General features: G+C 44.3%; 1 protein-coding gene across 1 annotated transcript in view; it reads right to left on the reverse strand.

Moving 5' to 3' along the window:
* TMEM94 (transmembrane protein 94) overlaps positions 1 to 6,642 on the reverse strand; it is a 42,255-nt gene extending 35,613 nt beyond the window's left edge. The window contains exon 1 of the mRNA XM_023729243.1: positions 6,353 to 6,642. The gene's annotated coding sequence lies outside the window, so the exon portion shown is untranslated. The remainder of the gene's footprint in view (positions 1 to 6,352) is intronic.
* Between the last annotated feature and the right edge of the window lie 1,029 nt (positions 6,643 to 7,671).

A 7,671-nucleotide genomic window follows, 5' to 3' on the forward strand; every position in this document is an offset into this window, starting at 1 on the left:
CCATTCTTGCCTATTCTGTAATGGTCTTTGGACTTGGGCAGACATGGCTCCAGCAGCATGCTTGTCCGTTTTCCCATTCTTGCCTATTCTGTAATATTCTTTGGACTCAGGCAGACATGGCTGTAGCAGCATGCTTGTCTGCTTACCACTTCTGCCCTTTTGAATATATGCCGAATAAAACTTTCTTTTTGCTTTACTCAACTTTGTGATGTTCTTCCCCTACAACAGAATGTAAAATAGTACAACCACTTTGGAAATCGATTTGGCACTTCCTTAAAAAGCTACAAATAGAAGTAGCATAGGATCCAGCAATCCCACTCCCTGGAATATATCCTAGAGAAGTAAGAGCTGTCACACGAATAGATATTTGCACACTCATGTTCACTGCAGCACTGTTCACAATAGCAAAAAGATGGAAACAACCTAGGTGACCATCAACTGACAAATGGATAAACAAATTATGGTATATTCACACAATGGAATACTACACAATGATAAAGAACAATGATGAATCTGCGAAACATCTCATGACAGGGATGAATATGGAAGGCATTACACTAAGTGAAATTAGTCCCAAAAGGACAAATATTGTATGAGATCACTATTGTAAGAACTCATGAAATGGTTTAAACACAGAAGAAAACATTCTTTGATGGTTACCAGGGTGAGGGGGAGGGAAAGGGTTATTCACTAACTAGATAGTAGATAAGAATTATCTTAGGGGAAGGGAAGGACAACACACAATACAGGGGAAGTCAGCACAACTGGACTAAACCAAAAGCTAAGAAGTTTCCTGAATACAACCAAACACTTTGAGGGAGAGTAGCAGAGGTAGGGTCTGGGGATCATGGTTTCAGGGGACATCTACGTCAATTGGTATTGTCAAGGATTTCATTTACTTGGATCCACAGTCAACACCCAAGGAAGCAGCAGTCAAGAAATCAAATGACGTATTACATTGGGCAAATCTTCTGCAAAAGACCTCTTTAAAATGTTAAAAAGCAAAGATGTCACTTTGAACACTAAGGTGTGCCTGACTCAAGTCTGGTGTTTTCAATTGCCTCATATGCATGCGAAAGCTAGACAATCAATAAGGAAGACTGAAGAAGAACTGATGCCTTTCAATTACGGTGTTGGTGAAGAATACTGATAATACCATGGACTACCAGAAGAATGAACAAATCTGTCTTGAAAGAAGTACAGCCAGAATGCTCCTTAGAAGGAAGGATGGCAAGACCTCGTCTCACCTACTCTGAACATGTTATTAGGACAGAACAGACCTTGGAGAAGGACATCACGCTTGTTAGAGGGTCAGCAAAAAAGAGAAAGACCCTCAATGAGATGGATTGACACCGCAGCTGCAACAATGGGCTCAAGTCTAACAACAGTTGTGAGAAGGGTGCAGGACTGGGCAGTGTATCATTCTGTTGTACACAGGGTCACTATGAGTAAGAAGCGACTTGACGGCAACAAACAACAACATAATTACACTAAGACTTCTGGTTTCCCAAATATTGCCTAGCCCTTAAAGGTCCTCCTTCCCTTGGGCACTCCACCAACTCCATGTCAACTTCGATCAGTGTTAGATTTGCCCGGCCTTATGAGTACATCAAGTGCTAAGGCTAAATCTGGCCCTTACTACTTGCCATGCCATGTGGCTGATAACTGTTTACTACTGTCCCTGCAGCCACAGGCAGAGCTTATTATACCAACCCCTGATCACCAAAACACACATTCTGGCTGGTGGGCTTGTTCAGAAGAATAACCTTCCTGCTTCAGCCACGGCCTACCCTTTAGTTCAGTTGTTCCGCCATAAATAAATCCAGGCCTGCTCAGAAACCAGGGTTTAAAAAAATATTTTTAAAGGAGCCTATCTTTTAGGTAAAGAAAGACCCTATCGTGAAAACAACACTGACATAATAACAAGATAAAAAAATATATATATTTACACACATTTACCAGTGGAGAAGCGCCAAACATCACCTGGAATCTTCTGGAACACCAGGAGTGGACTTAGAGGCTTTGTGTCTTTCCAGCTCGGACTGCTATTGTAAAAGCTCATACTTGACTCACCAGGTTAGGTTAAAGAAAGCCTTGGGTGTAGGTAATATTTACGTTTGTGCTCCTCCCATTACCTTTGTGCTCCTCCCATTACCCCTTGAAATTGTTTCCCAAGCCCGACATTAGGGAAAGAGCAGAGGGGAGGAACTGAAGGATTGTGACCTTTATTTCCCGTTAGTTCTGCAGGAGTTAAGCTTTCCAAAAGGCTGATTCTCAACACTTGGAGCTGGCACTCCCTAGCAACTCCTCAAAATAGAAATGTGAAGTGCTTTCTGTTTTCTTCCATTTCACTGCCCAGCCCTGGCTCTCCCAGGCCCAGGGAGGGGTGGGGGTGGAGGTTCAAGGGCAGTCAATTCTCAACTTGGGAGCTTGATTATCAAAGGAATCATCTGAGACAACAGCAACTCGAAAGGTTAGAGAAGAAACTTAGGGGGCAGTAAGTTCCTGTTAATGGTGGAGAAGTAATTCGGAAAAGGAGGATGAGAATAGCTGCACAACTTGAAGAATGTAATCAATGTCAAATACTCTGCGACAACACTATTATAAAAACTCACAAAAAGGTTTACACACAGAAAGAAATGATTTTTGACGGTTACGAGGGAGGGGAGGAGTGGGGAAGGAAAAATACTAACTAGACAATAGATAACTGGTAACTTTGGTGAAGGGTAAGACAGTACACAATACTGGGGAAGTCAGCACAACCTAACCAAGGCAAAGTCAGAGGAGACTCATAGACACGTCCAAATTCTCTGAAGGACCAAGTTACTGGGCTGAGGGCTGGGAATCATGGTCTCAGGGGACATCTAGCTCAATTGGCATAACATAGTTTATAAATAAAGAAAATGTTCTACAGCCTAGTTTGGTAAGTAGCACCTGGGGTCTTAAAAGCTCGTGAGTGGCCATCTAAGATATGTCTACTAATCCCACCCCGTCTGGAGCAAGGGAGAATGAAGAAAACCAAAGACACAAAGGAAAGATTAGTCCAAAGGACTAATGGACCACAACTACCACAGCCTCCACCAGACTGAGTCCAGCACAACTAGATGGTGCCTGGTTACTACCACTGACTACTCTGACAGAGATCATAATACAGGGTCCTGGAGAGTGCTGGAGAAAAATGTAGAACAAAATTCTAACTCACAAAAAAAAGACTAGACTTACTGGTCTGACAGAGACTGGAGAAACCCCAAGAGTATGGCCCATAGACACCCTTTTAACTTAGTACTAAAGCCACTCCTGAGGTTCACCCTGCAGCCAAAGATTAGACAGGCCCATAAAATGAGATCAAATGGGCACACCAGACGAGAAAGCGGGAGGGGACAGGAAAGCTGGTAACAGGGAACCCAAGGTCGAGAAGGGGAGAGTGTTGATATATTGTGGGATTGACAACCAATGTTACAAAACAATATGTGTATTAACTGTTTAATAAGAAACTAATTTACTCTGTAAACTTTCACCTAAAGCAAAAAAAAAAAAAAAAAAAGAAAGTGAAGGAAGTGAAAATGAGAAAAAAAGGAATGGTTTGTACTTCACTTTCCTGCTCTATGCACTACTCATAGTATCCCTTAGTTTCCTTGTTTGTAGTTATTATGACGGGGCCTTTCCCGCTGAGAATTTGCATTTCTAACAAGTGCCCAGGAAGTTATACATAAAAATCACCCGGGGATCTTGCTAAACTGTAGATTGATTCAGTATATACTGGGTGGAAATGCAAATTCTCAGCAGGGAACTTTTTAGAAATGCACATTCTCAGCAGGGGGTCAAACCAAACCAAACCAGTTCGAAGCCCTGGTTATGACAAAAAGAATCAATGAGGAAGGAACTGAAGCTAATACAGCAGCTAAAACAAGACTTTCACAGTATTTGTGGATTTTATTCGGACACGCTCTCCCCTGTTCCAAGGTTCACAACAGTCTACCTTCTGATGTGTTCTGGTCTTTACAGTAATTTTCAAACATTTTAATTCCATGGATCACCTTAATTTGAGTCTTTAGATAATGAACTTTACCTGCTGCCCTTGCTCTAAAAAAACAATGAAAAACTACCTCTTTAGAATACTAAAGTTGCCTCTTCTTTTGCAAAGATTATCACGAAGAGATCCCACAGGCGTAGTTTTCTTTCTTGAGTGGTTTCCCTGCCTCCACACTGTTCTTATACACAGCACATTCCCATTCATAACACCTCTAATTACACTACAGTGATTCCCAAAAAAAAGGAGGAAGAGGCATGCCTTGCTCCTGACTCTGCCCTTTTCAGTCCTCTCAATCGAGAATTATTGTAATAATTTATACCCCCCGAAATATAAATATTAATACAAGAAACAAGCCAACGACCTACTTGGTGGTTACTTAAAATTAATGAATGCAAAAATGTATGGAGAACATTCTCAAAAAGTTGAATATAGAGCTACCGTATGACGTAGCAATTCCAACCTAGGTATATACCCAGAAGACATGAAAGTAGGAACACAAACAGAAACCTGTGCGCCAATGTTCACTGCAGCACTGATCACAACAGCCACAAGGTGGAAACAATCGAAATGTCCATCAACAGATGAATGGATAAGTAAAATATACATACACACAATGGAATGTTACTCCACCATAAAGAGAAATCAAGTCTTGACGCGTGCCACAAACCAAATGTCCATCAACAGATGAATGGATAAGCAAAATATACATACACACAATGGAATACTACTTAGCCATAAGGAGAAGTGAAGTCCTGATGCATGCCACAACATGTATAAACCTTGAAAACATTATGCCGAGCAAAATATCCGTCAGTCGCAAAAGGACAAATACTGTATGATCTCACTCACATGAAATAAGCGAATATATAGAAAAATGAGTTACGAGGGGTGGGAAAGAGTGGGAAAGGGGAAGTTTTTGCTTAGGGGGCACTGAGTTTATGTTAATGGTGGCAGAATATTTTGGAAAAGGATATTGATAATGGTTGATAATGGTTGCACAACATGAAGAATGTGTAAGAATGACTTGACCTGTAAATGTATAAACGGTTGTATTGGCAAACGTTTTGGTGGGTATATTTTCACCACCACCACAACAAAAAAATGTATGGAGGACCTAATAAATGCTAGACACCCTACGAGGGATCCTATACGAACCATCTCATTTAGTGCTCGCAACCACCGTGCAAAAAACTAGAGAAGTTATGAACTTGACTTCCCGTGATCATATCTGGAAAACAACTGGCTCTACTGGATAAAGAACTCAAGAATCTGGACTTTAGGATTCTAGTCCTGGCTCTGTTCACCTCTCCAAACAATCTCCCCATCTGTAAAATAATAATGTTAAAACTCTCCAGACCCCCACTTCCATCTTCTAAGAGTACCCAGGGAATAAGCGAACTATGTCCCTTAAGCTGAATGTCTTGGATAAAGCGTGAGAAAACTACCATCCCCTCCAGAGCACAAAAAAATCACCTACCAGAAGGAAAAGCCGCCTCCTCCTTTCCCAAGAGCTACAGAACTCAGAAGAGAGGGTGGGAAGCAGCAGCACGTGACCGAATCAATAAACATGCCAAAGGGCTGCCTGTGGTCACACACCAATCAGAGAAAAGCAGGGTTTCCCTCGCACTGGGCCCTGGGCACCGTGGCACCCAGGGGGCTGGCAACTGGACTACGGAGGCGCGAGCCGAGGAATGAGGGCACCGCACAGAAATCACTGTTACGTTCCTAGAATTGCTCCTGAAGAGTCTCAAAACGATTCTGGTAAGACCAAAAAAAAAAAAAAAACAAAGGCACTTCAAACTGCACCGTCGCAGCTCAGAGCTGAGAAAGCACCTGGGGCAGCTCCGTCTGGGAGCCGGGGACCGGAACGCGGTCACACGAGGCCGAACGCCTGCCCAGCCGGACAGCAGCTGAGAACGCACGAAGGCGACACAACGGTCTGAATTTGGGCCGGGGATGGGGACTCCCAGCGGCCTATACATAAACATGACATCAACTCTGGAAACTCTCTGGGCCAGGGCCCCGCCGCGACGAACCTGGGGCAGGGATTCTTTGTTGGCGGGAGGCTTTGATTTCTAACTAGGGGCGCCCAGTGGGGCCAAGGCAGGAGTCGGAGGGCCTAGGAGAAGGAAATGGCCAAGAGCTCGAGGTAAGCGTCAGGCCCCTGACTCCCTCTCAGAAGGGATTCCCCGAGGCCATTCCCTGGGTGCAGACCCCAGACTCCCCTCGCCTTGACCAGGAATCCAGAGGACGCCCGGAAGGCTGAACCCCACGTCCCGTTGTCCCCCACTTTCGGACCACGGGCCTTCCCGTACTTACCGGGGCCCAGGGGCCTGTCTTCGGCGCCCCGGTCCTCTCCCCTCCCTGCCCCCTCCTCACTTCACGTCCCCTCCTCCTGGGGCCGCAGCCATGTCTGTTACTGGCAACTCCAAAGGGGGCTTGCTTCTCTTCTCGGACGACGGAGGCGCCGGCCGACGAGCTAAAGTTCAGGACGCCGATTGGTCGGAGTCGAAAGGGCCCGGTCTGTGCTGCTTCTGATTGGCTATGCTTTGCGCGAGGGTGTAGCTGCAACCGCCCCTCTGGGAGCCTGGCGGAATTGTGTGCCAAGTGATACCGGCAGGAGAGCTCGAAGGTACTGTTCTTCCCTGGGCGTGAAGGCTCTAACAAGATACGAGGGCACGACTTCCACCCCCATTCGTTTTCCTAAGGAAAAAGGCACTTCTTATCCTGAAGAGATGGACAGAGCTACCTTCTTGTTTTGTTCTTTCTTTTTAAATAAGCCCTTTCAGAGCGCCCGTCTCCTGCTTTCTTCTAAACTCCCTCCGTCTGGCCGAGAATAAAAGCCTTAGAGACGCTTTGCTCAGAGACCTTGAAGGGAGTCCTCAGGGACTAATACTGCGTCCAGACCAAAGCTGCAGAATCTAAGGCAATACTGCAGTTCTCCCCTCAGCTAGACAGAAATCTAAAGGGAAAAAACAAATTAAATTTTTTCTGGACAATTAAGAGAAATCGGCTGGGAGACCTCTCTTCTTAAAACAAAGCAAGCCTGTGTCAGTATTTATTTCTGTTTTCCCAGAGATCTAAGTTTGGAGACTTTAAAAAAAAAAATCTGTTTATCAAATTGGAAGCGGGACTTGGTTGGCCCTGGGAATTAAGAGCCCTTTCCCCTGTTAATGAATTTCAGCAGGAACCTAGTTAAAACTGGTCTTTCTTCTCAGCTAGATAAGAAGGTGCCACTTTAGCACTTAATTTTGTATGTTTGATCCATTTTAACTGTTGCCTGATGCGGGTAGAATTATATCACTTTCTGCACATACAAATCTTCCCACAGTCTCTTTGCAAAGTCCAAATCTGTCAACCTGACATTCAAAGTCCTTCAAAAATCAACTCAGCCGTACATTTCCAGGCTTAACTCATCAAGGGTCAAACTATAGAGATTTACTACCATACCTTAACCGAGTGTGGGACTCTCCACCTCTGCTGCTTTGTTCAAAACACTTCCTTGAGCTGTGAAGGTCCTTTCCTACCAATGAAAGCAATATTCAAATATCCACCCATCCTGAAGGTCCACCTGAATTCCTACCCTCCCAAAAGCCTTCCCTGACTTTTAGTCATCGAATCTCTCTCTATATGCTGCT

Source organism: Trichechus manatus, unplaced genomic scaffold (genome assembly GCF_000243295.1).
Source record: "Trichechus manatus latirostris isolate Lorelei unplaced genomic scaffold, TriManLat1.0 scaffold00028, whole genome shotgun sequence".
NCBI classification, from domain to species: Eukaryota; Metazoa; Chordata; class Mammalia; order Sirenia; family Trichechidae; genus Trichechus; species Trichechus manatus.